The sequence below is a fragment of the Cervus canadensis genome, chromosome 11 (genome assembly GCF_019320065.1).
Source record: "Cervus canadensis isolate Bull #8, Minnesota chromosome 11, ASM1932006v1, whole genome shotgun sequence".
Lineage (NCBI taxonomy): Eukaryota > Metazoa > Chordata > Mammalia > Artiodactyla > Cervidae > Cervus > Cervus canadensis.
In genome coordinates this window covers 70193147-70216487 of record NC_057396.1, presented here as the reverse complement: position 1 = coordinate 70216487, position 23341 = coordinate 70193147, and the positions used below count along the sequence as shown (strand labels likewise).

Below are 23341 nucleotides of genomic sequence, written 5' to 3'. Positions count from 1 at the left end.
TGAGACAGAGGGGAGAAAGAACATACATTCAGCTTCTGCTAGTCACTGGGGATTTTCTGTCATAATTCTTTAAAAATCACATTGATATATCTTCTCTACTTATGTAAGTATTTTGTTGGTACAAGCCAGGCTTTCACTTATTGCAGCCCAATAAAAATTAGAAAGCAATTCCAGCAGTTACTTCCCTGCCTCAGTGAAGAGATAGGACCTTCAGATTTCCAGACAGTGTTAAAATCTTCTTTAGAGTGACCTTTTAAAAGACAATGGGGTTACTTTTCAACCTGGAGTAGAAAAAAGGACAGAGTTGGAGTGAAGGACAGGTAGGAGTTAGGGAGATTGGATGAGAAAACCATTCAAGTAGCCCTTTGTGGGGCAGGGTTCATTATGTTATTTGAAATACTGTCAAATTCCAGAATATCCGAGACAATCATATACAATTATGGGTACAAAAACCTTAGTATCTAGGGTATGGCATGTATTATGTTACCATAAAACTATAAATAAGAAAATGTCAAAGACACTTCTTTATTCTCTAATAATAATATTTCTCTATGACACCATAATATGTAATGCCTCTTTATATTTTCCCTATATTTACAGTATCTCTGCATTAGACTGATCGCCTTTATAGGGAGCTAGCTGTTTTATCATTTTGAATGACATTTTACATTCTCTAAGAGAATCTCAATATTAATTAAATATTTTCTGTCCAGTGAAAGTTATTTAGATTCCTACCTCCTAACCTACACATACATATATGGTAAATGTGAAAAATAGAAACCATAAAAATACAAGAAGAAAACTGTAGGTATTTTTCTAATCATGGACTTTGAATGACCTCTTGAAACAATGGGATGGAAGGCAGGAATATACATAGGAAAACACTGACAGATTTAACTGTTTATATAAAAATTAAAGGGCTTCCCTGGTGGCTCATTGGTAAAGAACCTGCCTACCAGTGCAGGAGACACGGGTTCCATTCCTGGTCCAGGAAGATCCCACATGCCTCAGAGCAACTAAGCCCATATACCGAAACTACTGAGCCTGCGCCCTAGAGCGTATACTCCACACGGAGTATACACAACCAGAGGCCTGTGCACCCCAATGACAGAGCAGCTCCCCACTCGACGCAACTAGAGAAAAGCCCGCGCCGCAACGAAGACCCAGCACAGCCAAATAAATAAATACAAATAAAAAACTATACTCCAATATTTAACAACATCCAAAACTTGAGTTTTACCTCTTCTCAGCAGGGTTTTGATGACTAATAAATGAGAATGGAGGGTAACGAGGTGGTAGGAGAGCAAACTCTTAAGTCACTGTGACCCTGCTATTATTATTATTCGGTCATTCCCGTCTGAAAGTTGAACTATTTACCTCAAAGGAACTTCTAGTGGTAAGCTTTCCATTTGCAGCTTATTTCCGGGATCTTCACTAACTTACACTACTTGCTATATTTTTTTTCCTTTAGCAAGAATATGCTGGCTGGCCCTTTCAAAAATCCTACAAAGTATTATATTTATTTTATGTATGAGAAATACCAGGGTTCAGAAGGCCTAAGTGCTTCTCTCAGGCCACACAGCTAGTGCGGGTCTACTGAGTGCCTCGTGTCAGGGACACCTAGAGCTTGAGAAAGACTCACGGAAATACAACACGGCCTTGAGTCACCCCAAGACTCATGGGATGCCACACGCCACGTTAGCACTGACGAGGTATTGGAACTCCACTGTTCACCTTTTACATGTTCACCGGTTTATATGTTTACGGAACACGTGTTTATGTGTTCACCGGTTACATTAACTCGGAAAACAAATCTGAAGGCACAGGAAAAGATGTCTTATGTGGCCTTGTGTGCCAGGCACTGTGCTGAGCACACGCCCTGAATTATTTCATTCCATTTTTTCAGTAGTCCTAAAAAGTAGGTATTAAGAGCTGCATTTTACAAGATAGGAAAACTAAGGCTCTGAAAGATTATTTGCCTCAGGTGCCTTAGTTGAGAAGCAATGATATGTCTTAGGTGTGAGAATCCTAGGGCCATTGGTTCCACTCCTTTCCACCATCTTAGAGTGAGGAAGAGTATATAAATGGAAACGTGGCCGCATAATGAATCACAAGCTAAAGGATTCTTTTTCATAGAGTTTTGATATATGTTATCAGACAATCATTTGGCTAAAATATTTTAATAAAATGTAAATATCAAACATGAGTTTACATTACATTGATTTTTTTTTTTTGAATTGGAGTGTAATTGCTTTCAATGTTGTGTCTGTTTCTGCTGCACAACAGCAGCAGAATGTGAATCAGCCATATGTATACGTAGATCCCCTCCCTCTAGAGCCTCCCACCACGCCCCACCTCCCCCAACCCGGCCTCTAGGTCAGCAGCGAGCACCAAGCTGAGCTCCCTGGGTTCTACAGCAGCTATTTTATGACACTCATTTTTGATTGCTATGGATTTAGTGAGAAATATTTGGGAAGTTTCCTGGTGGCGCTGACAGTAAACAACCAGCCTGCAATGCAGGAGACCCAGGTTCAATCCCTGGGTTGGGAAGATCCTCTGGAGAAGGGAGAGGAAACCCACTCTAATATTCTTGCCTGGAGAATTCCATGGACAGAGGAGCATGGTGGACAACAGTGTGATTGCTATTTAAACATGTTAATAACCGAGCACTTATACTAGAAGCTCAGGGGCTTTAGTCTTCAAAAATTGGGTTGATAAATGACAGCCCATGGGCCCAATCCTGCCCACCCACTGGTTCCTCGAGGCCCATGAGCTAAGAATGTTTTAACATTTTTTTTTCAAGGGTGAAAAAAATAGGAATATATTCTGACACATAAAAGTACATAAAATTAAAATGTCACGGCCCATAAATAAAGGCTTTATTACAACACAACCAGGTTCATTTGTTTACCTACTTTCTATGGCTACTCTCGTGTTACAACTGCATGGAGCTGAGAAGTTGTGACAGGCTATGTGGCCTACAGAGTCTAAGATAGTTACTATCTGGGCTTCTACAGAAAAAAAATTTGCTGACCCCTGTTCTACAGCATTCACACATTCAGGCACAATGTGAGTTTCTGAATTTTTTCTATGAAATTCTGAAACATTCTAATTTTTTTTTTTCCTGCCAGAAAGAACGCTAAAGCAGCCTTTCTCTGAAAAAATTTTGATAGCCTGGGCTGATTCGAAACGACACCATTAGATTACAGTCCAGTGCCTAGTGGGTCCTTCTTGAAAGACCCCTGCCTTCACTCATCTTTTAGATACATTAGAGTTATCTCTAGACAGTAAAGCTGCATCTTACTACCCAACCAGGCCTTCCTTTATTTATACTGACTGCATTATGGGTTTAGTTTCACAACATTATGAGTTCATCCAAGCTTCTTGAATCATTTATAGGGACTTTCATTTTCGATCTCAAACTCTTCCACTCTGCTATGAAAATTTTTTTTTTTTAATGTAAAGCTCAGAGCACTAAATGGGTTACACATGTAAAATACAGCCCATAATTTTATTTATCCTTTAGCTTTAAGAAATCAGAATTTTAAAAATTGCTTTTTCTTGAGAAATGAAACTTAATTTTGCAGAAATAAAAAAATGCTTGCATGTCCAGGGATCTCAAAGCACCTCTGGTGGAAATACAAAACAGGGTAAAGAACGTCTATTTATTTTTAAATACTGTTTACTTCTTGAGGGAAATGGTATTTAATATAAAAGATGTGACTAGTAACAAATAGAGTCCAAGGCTATTTCAGGTTCTGTCAATGACTCACTTTGACTTTGAGCAAATCGCCTCGCGACTGTTGCTCTTTATCTGCAAAAACTGGACTTCATGCCTATGGGAGTTGCATGGCTAATCAATGCCTGAAAAATGCGTAGTGGCAGATGCTACAAAAGTGCTGAGCCTTAAAAACAAAACCACCCCCACCCCCCATTTGTATTCAGTTGAGGTTGGGGCTTATTGTTATTTAACATTCGAAGGCCAACACTACGTTTTAAGTCCAGCGTGCTGAACAGAACAGATAATAATCACCACCCAGTAGAAATTAAAAAAAAAAAAAACCTAAGATTTTTGGACTTTTATTTTTTCCTTTTCGCGGTTAGGGGTTATTTTAGAATCTAGTAATATATCCATACAAAAACATTCAGCTCTAAGTTGAAAACTATCGATTTGAAAATCTAAATAAACCCCCTGGAAAAAAAAAAAAAAAAAAAAAAAGCCTTTCCCCGCCCCGCCAAGAAATCTCTCAAAACAAGAATTCTTCTGATGTTTTTTTTCCTCCCTGCAGTTCTCCATGTTACAGTCCTTGGAGGTAGAATAGGCATAAAATACTTTCACTAATAAAATATGACAAACCGCCGGATTATACGTGGCCGATTCCCAGTGATCGCCCAGCTACACAAAGCAGAAAAGTAAATGCCATCATCCCCCTTAGAACAAAAGAACTTAGGAATAAAAAACACGGAGGGGGGAGAAAGCGGCAATAAATGAAGGCGAGCGAGGACCCCGGCCCCCGCCCCTCCCCGAAGCGAGTGTGGGACGGAGTGTGGCTAATAAAGTGGTTCAAGGGTAGTTATTTGGAAAGGGGGCGGGGTAGCGAGGGGAGGGAGCGGGCGAGCGAGCGAGCGAGCGGCGGCCGGGGATTGCATGTTGCATTCGACTTGAGGTGGCATCTTTCTCCTGTTGCCTGGACCACGCTCCCCCATTGCAGTGCTTCCCTCCTCGCTTCTCTCCATCTCTGCCCTCCACGGCTTTCTCCCCCCCGCCACCCCCTTCCAAACTGCTGTTGCACTGGAGGGAGTTGGGGCCGCTCCGGAGCCCCTTTTGCAGCTCCTGCCGACGGGAGGGGGGAGTTGGGCTCGGGCCGCCGAGTTGGTGGTGTTGCTGGTGCTGGGGGTTGGGGGGGGGGGTGGCGGCCGCAGCGGGCTCCGGCCTCGCCTCAGCTGCAGCTCCTTGGGTGCCGAGCTGCAGCGCTGCACGGGCCCATCATTGCGGCGGCCCCGGAGTTTGGCCGCTCGGTGCTCAGCCCCATCACCGCCGCCGCCGCCGCCGCCGCTGCACTGGAGTTTGGCTGCCGCTGCCCTACTTCACTCTAGTTTAGTTTCACTCACTTTACATCCGGGTTTTTTCCCTAGGCAATGGGGGCCGCAGCACACCCCGTTCCTTAGGCAAAGTGAAATAAATTCGCCGCACCGACACGTCAAGTAGTCCGCCCGCCCGAGCGCCGCCGCGGGCCCCCCGCCGCCCCTCCCGCCGCCCCCCCACCCCCCCGGGGGAGGTGAGGGGCCCGTGCTTCCCCGGGAGCCGCGGGGAGGGAGGTGCGGGGTGGGGGGGGGGCCCGGGCCGGCCGCCGTACAACTCCGCCCGGCGGCTCCCGCCCCCCCGCCCGTGCCCCTCTACCCCGGCGCCTCCTCTCCTTCCCCCCGCCCCCCCCCCCCAACGCCGCCCTCGTCCCCGCTTTCCTCAGCCCCAGTCCCTCTCGCCCGGCTCTCGGGAGCGGCGGGGGCGCGCACGGCCGCGGCGGCGGCGGCGGGCCGGCGGGGCCGCGCGGCGGGCTCCCGCGCGGGCGAGAGTGTGTCTGGGCCTGGGCGGAGGGATCCCCGGGCTGAGGCGGCGGAGGTGCTGCGGCCCGGGGCCGGGTGGTGAATGGGCTGGTGGTGCTCGCCGCCGCCGCCGCCGCCGCTGCTGAGGAGGAGGAGGAGGATGAAGAGTTGGGCTTGTTTGTCTCCCACAGTTTCTCTCCTGCTGCTCTGATTTCTGCCCTCCCGTTCCGGCCCGGGGCCTGTGTGTGTGTCTGTGTGTGTCTCTCCTGGACGAGGAGGAGGATCCAGTTCCTCCCCCCCACCCCCTCCTCCCCACCCCCCCTTGCCTGGGGAAGAGGAGGAAAGAAACAGCCCAGAGAGAGAGAGAGAGGGAGAGAGAGAGAGAGTGAGTGAGGGAGAGAGGGAGAGAGAGAGGAGGAGGAGGGAGAGGGGAACAACCTACCATCTTAACACACTAATATCTAAAAAGTGCGAGAGGCCCAGAGCAGCAGAGAAGCAGCAGCAGCCGCTCCAGCGCCTTCCCTCCCTCCCCATGAAGAAGAGTTCCCTCCTCCTCCTCCTCCTTGCTTCTCCTGCTCAGAGTTCCTGCCTCCAGCTGCCAGGGGGGACAGCCAGCCAGCAGCAGGAGGGTGCAGTATCCCAGCTTTTCCATTCTCTCTTCTCCTCACTCTCCTCTCCTCTCTCTCTCTCTTTTTTTTTTCTGGAGTAGCTCTGTTTCCCCTCCCTCCCCCCTTCCCCCTCTCTCTTCTCTCTCTCTTCTCTCTCTCCTCTCTCTCTCTCTGTCTTGTCTCTGGTGTTTGTCTCTGGGAGGAACAGGGGGCTGCCTGCTTGGAGTTTGTTGTGGGGGGGGGGGGGGGGGGGGGGAGGGGAGGGGTGTGTGGGAGGGAGGAGGGAAACGGGGGGTGTTCTCGCCAGGACCCCTCAGTCAACTTGAGATTTGAGCAATAACTTCCCCTTCGGGGCGCCCCCCCTCCCCCTGCGTGCCCTTCCTATTCCACCCCCCCACCACCCCAAAAAAAAAAAAAAAGACAATGGAAAAACCTGGTCTCCCCCTTCCTCCCCTCTGCCCTCCACCCCTCCCCAGGATAAATTGGAAGTAAGTTTATGAGCAGCCTCGGGAGCCTGGGCGCTGAGTGCTGGGCCGGAGCGGGTGACAGAGGCGGCGCGCCGGGGGTGGCGGGGAGGGGGGTGTCACATTGTCCCGGCGGGGGGCCGGGGAGTGGGGGGGGCGGCCGGCGGGGGCGGGGGGCGCGGAGCCTCGTCCGCCCCCCTTGGGCTCTCTCCCCTCGGCCCGGGGATGGTCGCCAGGGCTCTTTCATTACCCCACCCCCCACCCCCTCGGGATGCTGTCGGGGGGAAGTTTTTATTATGGTTATTTATTTAATTTTTTTTTTTTTTGGAAAACCATCTTGTTTGGTGACTGAGGGATCTGCTTTAAAAAAAAAAAAAAAGCTGCGGCTGCTGACGCTGCCGGGCCCGAGTGTGTGTGTGTGTGTGTGTGTGTATGTGTGTGTGTGTTGGTGCATTTGTCTTGGGTGGCCGGAGCAGCGTTGGGGAAATTCCGCTTATTCTTCTTCTTCTGCAACTTGTTATTCCGGAGAGTCTGCCTGCACCCCTCACCCCGGGGCCGGCCCTCCCGCACTCGCCCCCGCCGCCTGCGGCCGCGGGGCGCCCCCGGGACCCTGAGCGGGCCGGGGCCGGCAAGAGAGGGGCCGCGGCCGCCCCTCCCCCGCCCGCGCCCCCGCCGGGGGGGAGGGGCGCGCGGAGTGGGACTCTTTCCGTTTGGTCCAGCCCCGTCGTGCACGCAGTTCCCAACACTTCTCGTCATCCTCTCTTTGGTCTCTTTATTCTGCTGAGCGGTGCTGCTAGGATTTCTTTCATTTTTTTTCTCCCCTGACCACGTTCGCGATGGTGGGTAGCAGCAAGGTGGTCCTGGCAGGGGAGGGGTCGATGTCGAGATTGGGCACCGGGGGGAAGAATGTCTCCTTTCAACTTTGTCTGTGGCTTGCACCCCCGGAGAAGGCCACACGCCGGTTGTGGGGTGCAGATGTGCCGAGAGTGATTTCTAAGTAGTTGAGTTGTCGAGATGAGGGTACGACTGCTAATGGTAGGCAGGTTTTGTTTTCATTGGTGAATCTGGTGTCATCATATTCCGGTCATATGTTGAAATATTCTTTGTTTAGGTCTTGAAGTAGAGGATCTTACTCCGCACGTCCACATTGTGGTGTTTTTAAATGATGTCTCTGCAAGTATGGCTTTCTAGAATTTAAAATGTGAGTTAAGGTCCGGGCGTGTGCGGGCCTCAGCACTGGCCTTGACAGTGAACTTTGTGGCTCTGTTTTGGTTTTCAAAGATTTGCTCCATAGCTGGGGTGCGAGCTGTGCATTTTAGTGTCAGGAATGTAGATGCTTGAGCTGGGGACGTTGGAGAAGGAAGAACATTTATATATTAATAATTGATAGCTGAATATTAGGATCAGATTAATTTGGACTGATGAAAGTTTTTTTTTTTTTAAAGCAGTTATGCACTCTAGGAAGGAAGCCTTTTCATAGGCACACTTTATAGGGGTTCTTTAGGGCGCAGAGCTTGAATATCTCCTTTTAGAGAGGATACTCACCAACATCTGTAGCTTCATTGAGGGCCTGATAAAGGGACTGAAACTGGGGCTAAGATATCGAAGTGTACTTTTCAGTGTTTATGTTGTTTGTTTACATCTGATGTTCACTCACGTTTGGCCAGTAGAAATAAATAGGTCAGCTTTTCTTTTGCCTTCTGAAAACTAGCCCCCTCACCCAACCCCCTTTTTTCCTAAGTTTCACAATTTACTTGGTTTCACAGCATTGTAGGAAATTGTTACTACATTTTTACTGGAAATACTATTATTCATTTTGATTTTGGTAAGTCCTTTTCTGTTCTTTTTTTCTCTTTCTGTTTGTATATGGAATCTATGTTGTGGGCTTAAAACTGGCTTATTAAGGTCCATTTAAAATGTCTAAAGAATGCATTTTAAAATCTCGGGACACATCTTTTGATGGCAAAGAGGAAGTTTTTGTTTGCAGTTATGCTCATGTTTATGGAAAAATTCTGTACTTAAAACTTTCGTAGATGTACAACTATCCTTAAATGAAGAGCATAGTAATAGTGCAGAAAATTCTTCAAACAAGTTTCTGGCTAACACGTTAAAAATATTCCAGGTGCTTTTCTGTATGTCATACTTTTAGTTTTTTTAAGGTAATAGTATTTGCAATATGACTGATGTTGCTTGGATGGTCTTAATAGTCCTTTTGCTTGAATGCTTCAGAAGGCTTTTTAACATAGTTTTTAGATAATTTTGCAAGCTTTATTTAAGCTTATTGCACTTAGAACTCCCAGGCGAGTCTTTATGGAACTAGAAAAGTAAAAAGCCCCTCGCCTCTGCCAGATTTTATTTTTAAGAGGTGTAAGTGTTGGGCGGCTCCTGTTTCTTTTAGCTTTGAAGGATCCATCCTTTTTCCCATTCAGTCATCTGGAAAGAGCTGCCTCAGAAATACTCTTCTTCTGCTTACATGAAGAACTCTAAATGCTATCCAGCAGGAGGTGCTGCAGCAAGATAAAGGAAACCTCTGAATTGTAAGGGTCTTGCTACTTATTACAGCTCTACTTAGCTTCAGCTAAGCAACAGGATTAACACCTTAAAGTTCCAGAAAGATCTTGAGTAAGTCCTTTGAAAAATTCCATTTGCTATTAGAAGCTGAAATTTGTGACTGTTTCTTACCTGCTTACAATATTACACAAAGTAGGTTGCTTATGGTGGACAGCTTAAGGATGCTGCCCTTAGGTACAGAGCACTGTTAGAAATATTTTGCTTGGAAAATGATTAGTCTCATATTGGAGTTACTCTCATATTGGTGAGTGGAGTGTTGAACACGTTTTTAAAAGTTACGTGCTGTGGATTGCTATAAACAAAAGTTGTTAATATGACTTTGGACTTTGTGGTTGTCTTTATAATATTAATACGAGTGAGATACAGAGTACTTGAATTATTATTGGAAAGGTAGATATTGTATGGAAAAATTCTTAGGCTTTCTGTGTTTTTTTCTTCCCATCTGTGGACAGTAATCCTAATAGATAAATTTTTAGGCCCTCAGCTTTATAAATACATGCAGTTAATGTGTTTGAGTTGGCCTCCAAAGACTGAGGTTCTTGAACTAGAAGTAAAGTTCTGTCTCTGGGTATAGGTCATTGCTGATATGGCTGTTAGTACCACTTAACAACAATTGCATAAAGATGGAACTATTTTCATAACGTTTATAGCACATGGTCCTTTGAAACTCTTGTTAGTGTTAGGTGAATTGATTTATCACTGGAAATACTATGGTACTGTGGTGGCTTTTAAAGTTTTATATCAAAGTTTTAAAAACTTAAGAATGTGTAGAAAATTTGATGAACTTGATTTGAATTTTGTTTGTTTTTTGGAAATAATGCTGTACTTTTTTCTCAGTAAGATCAAATGATATAATACATGTGAAAGTTCTTTGTAAATTGTCAGAAGCCACGCAGATGTTAAGTTGTTGAGATAGGTGGCTAATTAAACATGGGCAGAAGCTCCTGGCTTTAAAATATTAACTTTCTCCATATCATTTGGGAAACGAGTGCATTAAAAGTGCACCCAGAACGCTTTATGAACTTTTTCTTAATACTGCTGTGGTTACCAAAAAGCTCTTTGTTAGAATATTGAAGCTTTGTTTAAAAATGCTGTGTAGGCAGTTTCCCCTAATTAAAAAAAAAAGATCATTTTTTCCTTTTGTAGACCCTGTGAAATGTGTATCTCCTGTTAAAGTTTTTCTTCATTCTCCATTGATGTGCTAGTAGTTAATTTTAGTGATTATTTTAAAGTTCCTGTATTCTTCTGTAGACTTTTAGTAACACACAGAGTAACAGCTGTCACGGTTAATATTTTGATTGTTTTGACTGATCCTGCTAACTTTCTGAAAAATTCTTGCTAACTAAACCATTCAAACTTGTTTTAGAGTGAAAAAGACATGTATCTGTGTGCGTTAGTATTAGGTACCTGTGTGTATCATTTTTGTTTTTCTAATTGAGAAGGATGCGTGAGGAAATGACTACTCAGATCTAGAGGAGTGCACTGAAATATTTTTGGTGTCAAAATAACTTAGAAGTTTAAAACTCAGAACTTTGAGTTCTGGCTTTCTTAATAGACGCTACTCATATATTTGGACTGAAATAAAGTAACATATAGATAATGGGGAGTTCCTATTTTGTGAGCATATCAGAAGGTGTAGTAGCCTAAATTTTAGAATTAACTACTCTGTATGAAATAACCTCAACTAGAAATTAAATATAGAACCTTGCTTCAGTGAAGGGTGAGAAAAACATTTAACTGTTTAGATAAAAATGAAACTTCTCAGGGTAATATTAACGTTTTCATCCTAGACAGTGAACACTAAAGTTTTTTTTTTTTTTTTTTAGGAAATACTGACATTAAGGTTTTAGTAATGTGTTTTAAATTTTGGATCCTTAATATTTTATTTCCGAAGTCTTTTGTATTTAATTACTGTTGAAAGGGAGAAAAGGAAGGGGTTATAGTCTTAGGTCTCTAACCTTTGACAGAAATCATTTACATCTATATTCAGAGCTGATTTCTTGAAACATGTTTGAATCTTCATATTAATTTGTGCTGGGAAATATTAATGATTTATGTTGACTTCTCAGAACTTTTGTACATGGGCTTTTTTCATAGGCCCTAAATATTCTTTAGGAGCATAGCAATGTATTTTGATCACTTTCTAACTTTACCTGGTGTGTATTTTTGCTGCTTGGAGGTGTTTTTTTAAGTAATATGTTAATACTGCATGAAAATTATTGTTGCTAATTATTTCTTAAATAGCATATGTTTCCTTCTTTGTATCATGTGTGTGCCTGTGGCCATACTGTTTTGTGGGCTTTCATATCATCTTATTTGTGTATTGAGTTTCTGAACAGTTACCTTTGGTGAGAATGTTGAAATAGACTGTTCGTTAGGAATAACTTTTATATTGCTTGTCTATCAATTGACTCTTAAACTGGGATGGTAGTGAACTCTTCCCTTTAAGAGATAAGCTGTGTTTCAGTCATCCTTTGAGCTTTTCTAAAGCAACTTTCTTACACTAGACACTTGTTAGGCATTTTGAATGCCCCTCCACTTCTCTCCCTCCCAACACACTGCATACTGCACACCTCTGCCCCCTTTTAAAATAAAAAATAGTGAGCAGGTCTCAGCTGGAGGAAACTGTTCTTTCCTATATTTTGGAATCATCTATGGAAATGTTTTTCTGCTTTTTAAAGTAGACAAAAAAAGTGAACTGATAATTCGGAGATAGGAAAGGGATGGGGGCTAACAGGTTGGTGATCTAGGTTATATTTTGACTTTGTTTGTGGGCCTAGGGGAGAAAAATAACTTAAACACAGAAGCCAAAAAGATGGGTTTTGTTTTATTGTTTTGGCTGCATTGAGAATACAAACTGTCAGTACTTGAGGAGAAGGAGCAGCAGAAAGGAATTGATTTTTTTCTGCTGCAGATCCAAGTATTGTTAACCATGTGGATCTCTAAAGCAGCATACTTACAAATCAAACAGTAGTTGATTCTCTGACTCAATTAGCAGTCAGAACCCTAGACTATTTTTTAAAAATTTTAAATAAGTACCAAAAACTTCAGAGTAATGACAATAATTTCCTGATAAAAGTGGGTGATAGTAACCATGGCAACTGCTATCTCTGGCCTTATGGACAGTATGTTGTATTGATGAAGCTTCAGATCCTGTAGTAGCCTGTCACTTTTATGGTGAAATGTAGTAGCATGTGTTGCAGGTGATTTTTAGCTGGATTGTGTTAAATTTGTGTGCCAGCTTATCTTTCCTTGTTAGGAATTTCTTGGACTGTATTCCACAACATGTTTGTGAAGGTGCTGTTGCCTGAAAATAACCCACCACCTGTGTTAGGCCTCCTAATGCAGATTGCACTTAGTTCTTTCCCTGCCTCCTTTTCAGTGTTGCAGAAAATAAGAGAGTGTGTAGAAATTATATACATATATTACAGCTCAAAGTTATCCACTTGGATTTGGACATGTCACTAATAGCTTATAAAAAAAAAACTTCTGTGTTTCTGGAAAAGGTCAGTGGATGAGAGAAATGGATCTGTAATTGGTATTTTCCTGAGTGTTCTTTTCACAAACAGATGTGTATGTGAATTGAAGGGTGAGAAGTGGAGGGGGTTGAATAGTAAGAACTCCACAAAAGAGGAACTTAAGTATTATTGTTGTTGTGTGTGATGGTTTTATGTGTATACTATAAGAATATATTTCCTCGTGGGCCTAGTGGGCAGTAAGAAAGTATGGAAAATGTTTTCTTGTGAGAATTTTCTTCAAGAAAAATTGTTTATAAAATGTAACTTGAAAGACTGTTAAGAGAAAACCTGATAAAACAATTAAAACTCTTGGGGTATAGGGGATAGAAAGCTTTGAAACTGATCAAAGTTAAGAAATTGTTTTAAAAGGTGTATCTTTAAGTATCATTTAAAATTTGTGTCACATCTCTTTGCTTTTTAAGGATTTCTTTTATACAGTTACTCTGTTTTTCTAAAGTGAAAATGTTGATCTAAGTGTTAATTGATACTTTTTTTCTGTATGTAGTAAAGAATCTGTGCTAGGGCAGAGAACAAACAAATTATATGTAGATTTGACTAGGCCCTGATAATAAGATCTAGTCAGATTGTGCTAGATAGTTCAGAGTTTCTTAAAACTTACTGTGATAGGGTGAAATGGTTTACTTACTACAAGTCCCAAGATGCATTGCAGTTTTTTGCCTCGCTCCAGAATAGAGCATTGCATGCTGGGACCTGTAGTTGATTTTAACAGCACAGGGAACCCTTCCCTCCTGTCTACTCCATTTTATACACAGCTTCCCAAAGCCTCTGAGAACTTTCTGCTAAGTAAAGTTTGATTGCTAATGTCATGATTATTATGCTGCTAGTATTCTAAAGTGAGTCTTCAGAAACACCCTAGTGTGATTTTACCTTAGATGCATTAGCTGTTTTTTAAAATCAGTTACTAAAAGATTTACATGTAGAATAGCATACATATATGTATATATTCAAAACTTGACTTAGCAGTTGTAGCTTTTTTGTTGTTTGTGATGGTACAGATTTCTTTATAATTACAGCATTAATTGATTGCTAGTGTGGGCATTAGAATTAGAAGACTGTTATTGTAGGGCCTGATATATATCTGGTTCTTTCTTTGAATGGGGACAGCTAAGTTGGATGGAAGGGTTATTTTTGTGCCAGAATTTAAGTAGAGTTTTTTATTCTTCTGTAATGATTGTCAGCGTCTTGAGTCTCAGTATTCTTTAAATGGAAGACAAAGTCCTGAAAATAATTGTTATTTTAGTGTAAGTTTAATACTCAAAGCTAAAGGCTGAAAGGTAGAGAAAAAAGTAAGGTTATAAAAACAAAATGTAATTTGCTTATATTTTCATTTGTAAATTTAAAAATTCTGTCTTTTTGAGGGTTCTAATACTTTCCCCTTTCTTAACTAGTGTCAGTGTTGTTGTAGGGATTAAATGTTAAAATCTGTGAAAGTGCTTAGCACAGTGCCTGGCACATAATAAAGTCTCAATAAATGTTTATTGTTAGCAGTAGGTTTAGTAGTAGTGTTTATTGTTATTTTTTAAAATATCATGATTTACATTTTTTCCTCTCTTTTTACATTATTATTTATTTGATCAGAACCTCAGGGTGTTCTAAAAAGGCCTTGAGATTTTTCGTGTATAGTAATGATGTGGCAGTTCCTTAGAATTTTTTGCCATACATAAAATGTCTTCACACCTCAGTTTCTCCTTAAGTGATATATGCCCCAAATTAGACAACCAGCTATTAGCAGAATTTTCATTGGGATTCAGCTTTGCCTATTCAGAACTCTTTGCCACTGTGCCATGGCCTTTGGTTGATTTTAGAAAGTTCAAAAGATAGTGAAAACTTCTTTGTTAATAATGTTTGCGCTGTTAGAACATCTACACTAGTTGATTAATGAAAATAAGATGCTGTAAAAATTTCCTCGTGTCACAGTGTATGTAACCTTGGAGAAATCCTGTCGTGTTTAGAAGCATGAAACAATCTGTCACCACAGTTCACAGTGCTACAGGATTGATGTATTGGAGGCCAGTGAGCAGCCCCAAAAAGAAAGTGTAGTTTCAGGTCTGTGGGATGTACCTAAAATGTTAGGTTCAAAGAAGTCATAAGTCTTTATGTTATTTTTCTCTTTTAGGACATGAGCTGCTTTTCAGCTCTTGAAATTGTTCGAGGATGATTTTTTATCTACACGGCTTTCAGCTTTTTGAGAAGGAAAAGGGACACCTGGGAATATTGAAAAATGTAGGCATAAGTTGTGGTGTATGTGCCTTAGTCTGAGTGTATGTAGAATCAGGGAAGTGTCTTTGTTACCTCCTTGACCACTGTCTATTAGAGTTCATCAAATGCTATTGCTGAGGGCTGCTGTGTTTATTTAAGAAAGCTCTGCCTTTAGTAGTAATTATTTAAGTACTTATTTATACAGCAACCCATTCCATTGTAATACTACTAATCTTTTTTCCTCATAAAGGTGAGCTGAAACTTGTTAATATTTGTAGTTGAGACATTAGATAGATTTTTTAGATATGTCATAAATTTATGGAATCTGGTCTGATATGCTTCTACATTATGAATGGTTTTATTTATTTTATATTAACTCATCTTTTCAAGACCTAATATTAAAATGAAATTAATTCAGTGGTTACAAAGATGTTAGATTCTAATGGCTAAGTGTAAGGGAGAAAATGGTCTCTGGTGTTAATTGGCCAGTACAGGAAGTTTGGATGAATTCTTATCTACGTTTTATAGTTACACACTAAAGTTGAAAATAAGGAGAGGATGTAAGAGGTGTGAAACTGGGCAGCCATGTGTAATTATGTATAGAGTCCTCTGACACACCTAAATGATTGAGCACAGTTTTCTATCTTTTTTTAAATGAAGTGTCCCAGACCACTTGTAAATGAAACAGTTGTGATAGTGTCAGAAGACTTGGGTTTAAGACCAGTCTTGTCACTGGCTGTACACTCTTGGGAAATTCATCCTAGCTGAGCTTTAATTTTCCCAGTACTGTAGTAAAACTGGGATAATGGTGAAAGCCTGCTTCACTGTATTCCTAAAAGGATGAAATAATACTCCTGAATGTACTTTATAGACTAAAGAAGTACATAAAAATTTGAGTTTTTAATCACTAATAGATGGCTGGATTTTAAGATATCTGTCTATATTATGTTAACAATGTTAATATTTATAAAATTTAAGTGTATGAGTTAGAATCATAATTGGTGATCTAGATCACCCTCCCCGCACCATGGCCAACAGACAAGTTCTTAACGTGTTTACAGTGTAGTTCTTGACAATATGCACTGCTGTGTTTGTGTGTATATATATAAAAATATTGTAAGTGTACTGTGTGTTACATTATTGAAAAGTTTCAATTATGGCCTTTTATGTTGAAAAATATTCTTATGTGTTAATATTCAAACTTAAACAAATACATGTATTTTTTCTTAGAGAAAGGGCATATATATGTAAGATTTTAAATATTTGGCAAGTTGTGAACAGTTTTTGTATTTTAGGGTTATCTGTTATTATATGTTTAGTATGTTTATGAATATGTTTAGTACTAGCCTTTTTACATATAATATCTCAGTTAATTTTAGTCCTCACAGCAGCGTTCTGAGGATTTACTGTTATTATCCTACCCCCATTTTACAGATGAGGAAATGAAGGCTTCCCTGGGATCACATACATAGCCATGATACAATATTAATTCAAGCCCAAGTTTGATTCCAGAGTCCCTCCTTTTAAGTGCCTGTAATGCTGTACTAAACCCTGTAATTCCTGTAGAAGCTTAGCAAGTGCATTACTAAAGGAGTTTTCAATCCACTGAAATGGCCACAGCTTTGACATATCCTTTTAAGAATGTTTCATCTGATTTTGTTGGGTTAGGTTGAATGTTTTGGAAATAGTAAGCAGTGGAATGGAATGGAAATGAAGGCATTTGGGATAGTGTGTTTCCTGACCTAGGTGGCGAAGTGGTAAAGAATCCACCTGCCAAGGCAGGAGACACAGAAGATGTGGGCTCGATCCCTGGATCAGGAAAATCCCCTGGAGTAGGAAATGGCAACACACTCCCATATTCTCGGCCTGGAAAATTCCGTAGACAGAAGAGACTGGTGAGCTACAGTCCATGGGGTTGCAGAGAATCAGGCACGACTGAGCGCACACTACCTATGTCCTGTCCATCACTGTATGCCCATTGCAAAGCACAGTGCTTGCTATGGAGTAGGGGCTAGTATCTGCTTCTTAAAGGTTGCAATTTGGGTACTGTAGCGTGGTAGGTTATCCATTTTCTTAGTAGGTGCAGATGATTTACATTAGCTATTTCAATCAGTCCTTAGGTAACTGTCAGCATTTTAGAGGGTAAGATGGTAAGTGTCCTTTCTTTTAATAGTTTAATATTTTAAAAATATCAAAAGGCAGAGGATTGGAGTTATAAATATAATACTTGCAATACAGATATGTGTAAAGTAGAAAACAAAAGTTAGTCCATTCTCATCTACTTTAAATTTTTCCTGTGTGTTTAACTATGTATAATGTTGTTGTTTAGTCGCTAAGTAGTGTCTTACTCTCTTACAACCCCATCATGGACTGTAACCCACTGGGCTCCTCTGTCCATGGGATTTCCCAGGCAAGAATACTGGAGCAGGTTGCCATTTCCTTCTTCAGGGGATCTTCCTGACTCAGGAACTGAACCCATGTCTCCTGCACTGGCCGGTGGATTCTTTACTGCTGAGCCACCAAAGAAGCCCCATGTGTAATGTATATCCATTTTAAAAATAAGTAGAATTATACCATCGTACTCTCTTAAAGTTCATTTTTTTCAGGTGGTCTATCTTAAAAACTTTGGCTTGTTTTTGAAAATAAGGCTGAGGTGGGAAATGGTAGTGAGGTTGGAAGGAGAGAGGTAGGTAAGATTTGTACATTAAGATTGTAAACCTCTAATGCCCTAGACTGATTATTACCTATGGGGCAAAAAGCATTTTAAGTTCTTTTTGTTTGAGTTGAGTTGCATGCGTGCTCAGTTGTGTCCGACTCTGTGACCCCGTGAACTGTAGCCCGCCAGGCTCCACTGTCCATGGGATTTCCCAGGCAAGAATATTGGACTAGGTTGGCATTTCCTACTCCAGGGGATCTTCCTGAACAGAGGGATTGAATCCTTGTTTCTTTGCATCTCCTGCGTTGTCAGGCTGATTCTTGACAACTGTGCCACCGTTAGAAATCGTCGTCGTTATTTTTTAAAAATTTAAAATGTCATCTTATGTAAAATGACAACATGTTTTCTGTCCTGCACAAGTAAATTAGGAAATATCACTTCAGAATTAAGTTCTGTTGGTTTATTCTGGTAGTTATTTTATAAGGAGATCAGTTGTGGTTTCAGATAAGTTTTTAAAAAAAAATGTAGTCTCTGTTTCTGATTGTTAGGAGGGGTTCATTCAACATTTACACAGGAAAGTAGAGTTTTAAACCAAGAAAATACTTGTGCTATTTTAATAAATAGAAACTCAAACCAGTACTGCTTAATGGACATACAGATATTGCATACAGATATCCTGCCTAGGAATTAATGTTGGTTGACCTCACCTTCATCCCTAACCCTACTTACTCAATCACCTTTGAATGCTATACTGGTAACCCAGCATTTTTTAAAGGAGTAAAATAAAAAAAAAAGGTAAATAATTGGAAATGCCAATAATTTAATGAGTACTAATACTTCATTTTTTCTGGTGTTATTTATATTTTAAAAAGCATACTGAAGACTTTATAATCTGCAGTAAAGATCTTTTGATTCTAGCTTTGAGAGTTTTGACTTGTTGATAAGTTTATATTAATAATTCACCTTTGTAATTTTTAAGTTGAAAATTTTTATTTCATGGATAATAAGTTTTTCATTATAAAAGTTTAAAAACTGTCTCTCTAATTCTAGAATGTGCTCATATCTAAAGTGCTTTGTACATCTTTAGATCCATATTTACTGAAGTGCTGGAGCATGGCCTTAAAATTCTACAAATTGGGTCTGATAGGGTGTAGCAGTTAACTAGTTTTAACAAGCCAAGTTAAGGTTATGTCTCATTGGTAGTGTTCTTAGGTGCTTTTCATTTTGTGTGGCTCAGACTATGCTCTGGAGAGTATTTTATTACTTCTCATAATAATTTGATAAGTGCACAAAGGACTCAGTATATGTCACGGATGGTAAAACTGAGGCAGAGACAAGAATTTGAGTAAGTTGATATTAATAGCAGAGCCTAATTTTCCTGGTTTTCTTATTCTAGTTTTGGTCTTCTTAACCTCTAGTACCCAAACTTAAATATTATGGCCCCCATAAATATATATTTATATATAATTTCCTGAACCTAGAATTTTATGTATGTTATAAAACATACAGGAAATTAGAAATTTTAAAAAGGATGAGATTTAAAAATATAAGTTGTAGTAATTTCTTCCCATGGCCCTCTTCTTTCCCCAGGGTGGGTGCACCCACTTGGAGACTAGCGGCCTAGACAGGCCATTCTTCTGCAGAAGAGGCAGCCATGGGGACACCTGGAGGACCCTTGGTACAAGGTGTGGGGCTCTTACGTTGGAGTGATCTTTTACAGCTTTTTAATTTTAAAGCAACAGCCTTTCTTGCTGTGAAAGCTGAATGATCGAGAGTAAAGGCCTTGAGAGAGGTTAGCTTAAAAGACAGAAATATAGGCCTTATTTGTTTTCTTCAGAGTTGACCAAAGGGAGAAGGCTGGCCTACCCTGACAGCTCCTACTCCCACTATGGAGATGGCAGTGCCTTTTTCTGTTGTTGTTAGGCAGTTTATAGAACGCAGGATAGCTTGGTAAGCGTCTTCTCTGTGCCTGATATGACGTAACATTGTGGAGTATGCAGCATGCATGTTAAGTACAAGTGGTTGTATTTGGCTTGTTGCTGCAGCAGTTTTGAGGCTGTCTTAAAAAGCAATTATCACTCGATAGGGTTGGATATGTGCAAATTATTGAAATCATCATTTCACAAAGACCAAACTTTGTAACTTGAATTATTCTATTTAGTATTTGTTTTCTACTCCCCCTGCCACCCCCCACATAACTCAGAGCAGAATTCTTTTTCTGAAAGGAACAGATGCCGTTAGCTTATCAGGACCTGATACTAAAAAGCCCACAAAAATCTTTCTGCTGCTTATTCTCTTTATTTAATGTATATGCAAAGCGTAGTGTAATTATTGCCGTTAGAGTGTTTTAAGCTGGTGGTTCCTCCCCACCCTTTTTGTCCTCAAGGGAAAGAGATCAGGAATGCCAAATCGACAACTTGGTATAAGGAAATAATGACCACTGAAATAAAACAGGAGTTCAAATAAAAAGCAAACCAGATACAAATGTAGAATGAAAATATCTTTTAGTAAAATGTTAGCATGCTGTACTTGGAACAGATGCCACATTAATTCAAAAGAGAGCCCAGAAAATGTGGCAACTTTACGATGTCAATGGAGGGAGCTGCAATAGTTCCTCTTCTTATTGTGTCAAGTTCTCAGTACCTCCAGGTCCAGTCTCGTTTTTCTATTTATTTTCTGTGTATAATCCATGTTAATATTGCAAATATTAAATCCATGCTTAATATTTTTGTTTATATTATTAAATACATTGTCATATTAATAGATATTAGGGTAAAAGTTCAGTAACTTGTAATCCAACAGTAATGAATCTTGTTTTAAATATGCATGTCAAGATTTGTAGAATCTGAGGCAAAAATGGACTTTTCTAGACACCCTTCAAGGCACGTATATGATAATAAGGTAGTCTAAGAATTGAGGCTTTCAAAGAGGCCTACTGCTTTTTGAATGTAGAATTTGGACAAGTTACAAAACTATGAGAATTTTGCATTTTTTTCTCATTTAAATCTGCAGTTATCATTGGACATTTGCTCTGATTTTTAAGTAGCTTAGATTCATTCATTCCTTTTGCTGTGTTTTTTATGGTGTTTGGAAAGAAGAAAGGGTGATGGAAGGGTACTATATGCTCTTGGGTACTTGCAGGGTGACATTGATTTTATGGAAGATCTCACTGGGACGTCCCTGAATTGCCTGCATCTTGCAGTGCGTGGTTAGTGTGGGTCTGTGTGCAGGGAGATGGGCTGGGGGCTTTCAGCCTGACTCACAGCATGCTCCTTCCTGGGCACTGCAGTGATCTAGTCCCCGGGGGCACACCTCCTATGCCTGTAACGGAGTCTGCTGAGCTTGCTCAGACGAGCACTACTCACTTTCTCTCAGCTAGTCGAAGCATGAAGCCTTACAATTTACTAGTTTTGTGAAAAGGTTAAAAGTTTTGTTTTCGGGCAGTTGGAATGAAGGGAAGTTTTTAGCAGGCAGTAGAGCACAGTGGTTAAGAGTGTGGGCGCTGGAGCCGGAGCCAGTCTGCATAGGCTCAAATCCTGGCTGTGCTCTGCGCAGTCTGGATTTGTATTAGCTCTGTGACAGATCACTTCATCTGCTGTGCCTCTGCCTCAGTTTCTTCATCTGTCAAGTTTGAATAAATAAGAGTACTCTCTTTCTGAGGTTGTTAGAAGGAATAAGTAAGCGCCTGACACGTAGTAAGCACTAAATAAATGGTGGCTGTTTTTAGCTATTATTAACCTTAATTCTAGACTTGTTCTCTTCTCAGGGTTTGAGACAAATGTTGCATAATGGGCAAAGAGCCTAAGCTTGGAGGTCTGACCTGTGGGTTGGAATCTCAGTGTTTGTGTGTTTAGTTGCTCAGTTATAGCTGACTCTGTGTGACCCCATGGGCTTGTAGCCCACCGGACTCCTCTCTCACCAGGAATTCCTGTCCATGGAATTCTTCAGGCAAGAATACTGGAGTGGGTGGCCACCATTCCCTCAGGGGATCTTCCCAACCTAGGATCAAACCCAGTTCTCCTGTATCGTAGGTGTATTCTTACCATCTGAACCACCAGAGAAGCCCCTGGACTCTCAGTGCAACCACTTCAAGTTGAGTGTGTGACCTTGGATTGATTACTTAAGCTCTTTTTAACAAATATGTCTCCTGTACATTCATTCATTTCTTTTGCTATGTTTTTTATGGTGTTTAGGAAGAAGAAGAAAGGGTGATGGAAGGGTACTATGTGCACTTGGATACCAGTGCTATATATCAAGCATTCTGCTGTTCACTTGGACTTTTCAGTTTCTTTACTGATGACATAGGGACAATAATAGTGACATCTTTGGATCGACATGAAGATAAAATGGGGATGTCTTAAGATACTTTATAAGCTTGATTATCATTGTTACTCTTGTTTAGTTGCTAAGTCATGTCCTACTCTTTGTGACCCGCTGGACTATAGCCTGACAGCTCCTCTTGTCTGTGGGATTCTCCAGGCAGGAGTACTGGAGTGGGTTGCCATTTCCATCTCAAGGGGATCTTCCCAACCTAGGGATTGAATCCAGGTCTCCTATATTGGTAGGCGGATTCTTTACCACTGAGACACCAGAGAAGCCCGCTATTATTGTTACAATCCCACTAAAAGTTTATGGGAAAAGGGTAAATATGGAACAACTTAGTTAGAAAAGAGAGTTTTTTCCTGAAATGTCATGAGAAAAGAGATGGATGGGAAAAGTGACCTAATGAGTTCTTGTTTGTGGAAACTGCTAAGAGAAGTATCAAATACATGGGAGTATGTCAGTTATTACAGAAACTTTGAAAAGTATTTCAGGGCACTTTATATTTTTTAAAACTCTTAGTGATAAAAGATATTGATAATTACAGTAGGTCACTTAGCATCGAGGCAGTAGCAGATTAGGCATTGTGTTACAGCTCACAAGTTCAGAATTCTAATCAGCTGGTCAGTCCATTGGGTCTACAGCCCATGACAACTTGAGAACACATGCTTGGCGTAATAACTCATGGAGACAAATGTAGAAAGTCAAAGTTGTAAAAGTGGCATAGGAATGCTTTCTAGTAATGATGGACACAGTTTATTTGCCTTTTGAGCATTTTTCCTTCGTGAAATTTCCTCTCATTTGGTGCCTGTTTTTTTCTTTCAGTAATTGTTATTTTCTTTCTATATTTAATCATCATGTTAACCTATATTGAGCCTAGAAACTGGGCCTGAGAACAAGTTGGTTGTGAGAAAAGCTATATTCTGTCTCTGTCTTACAGTGATCTCAGAATTAAGTTTTTGGAAAAGAATTTGAGTTTTAAATGTTTTTTGAGTTTTTAAGTGTACTTTTGAGTTTTAAATATATTCATTAATATGTAGGTACATATAAGTGTATCTATAGGTATGTATGTATCTGGTAAGTGAAACCAGTCATTGAGAGGAATGATCATTAAGTATGAAGTAGGATTAATTTTATTCATTTACTGCCAGTTTAGATCTGAAACCTTTTTTGTCTTTGGTCTGTGTAGTTTTTTTCCCTGGGATCAACAAGTGTGTTTGTAATAGCTTACCAAAACATCCTGAATACAGTATATGTTGCCAGTAGTGAGCATTTGAGTTAAAAAATAGAATAATAGCTTCCATTAACTTTTTTTCCTCATTTACCCAACTGTACCACTGATAAAGTCCTAGTAGGTGGATAGAAGTCTTTATTCAATTTTATTTTGTCTGTGTTCCTAAAACATTGTTTCTGCTTTCTGAGCAGAAACTCCAACAAGGT

The 23341-nt window shown here is 40.6% G+C and overlaps 1 protein-coding gene across 26 annotated transcripts in view; it reads left to right on the top strand.

The window, feature by feature from the left end:
* The first annotated feature begins 5478 nt into the window (after positions 1–5478).
* Positions 5479–23341, top strand: part of PHF21A (PHD finger protein 21A) — a 187715-nt gene continuing 169852 nt past the window's right edge. For 3 of the 26 annotated variants that reach the window (XM_043481029.1, XM_043481016.1, XM_043481023.1), the window contains exon 1: positions 5484–6173. The gene's annotated coding sequence lies outside the window, so the exon portion shown is untranslated. The other 23 variants (XM_043481005.1, XM_043481017.1, XM_043481006.1 and 20 more) reach the window with 18 other exon arrangements.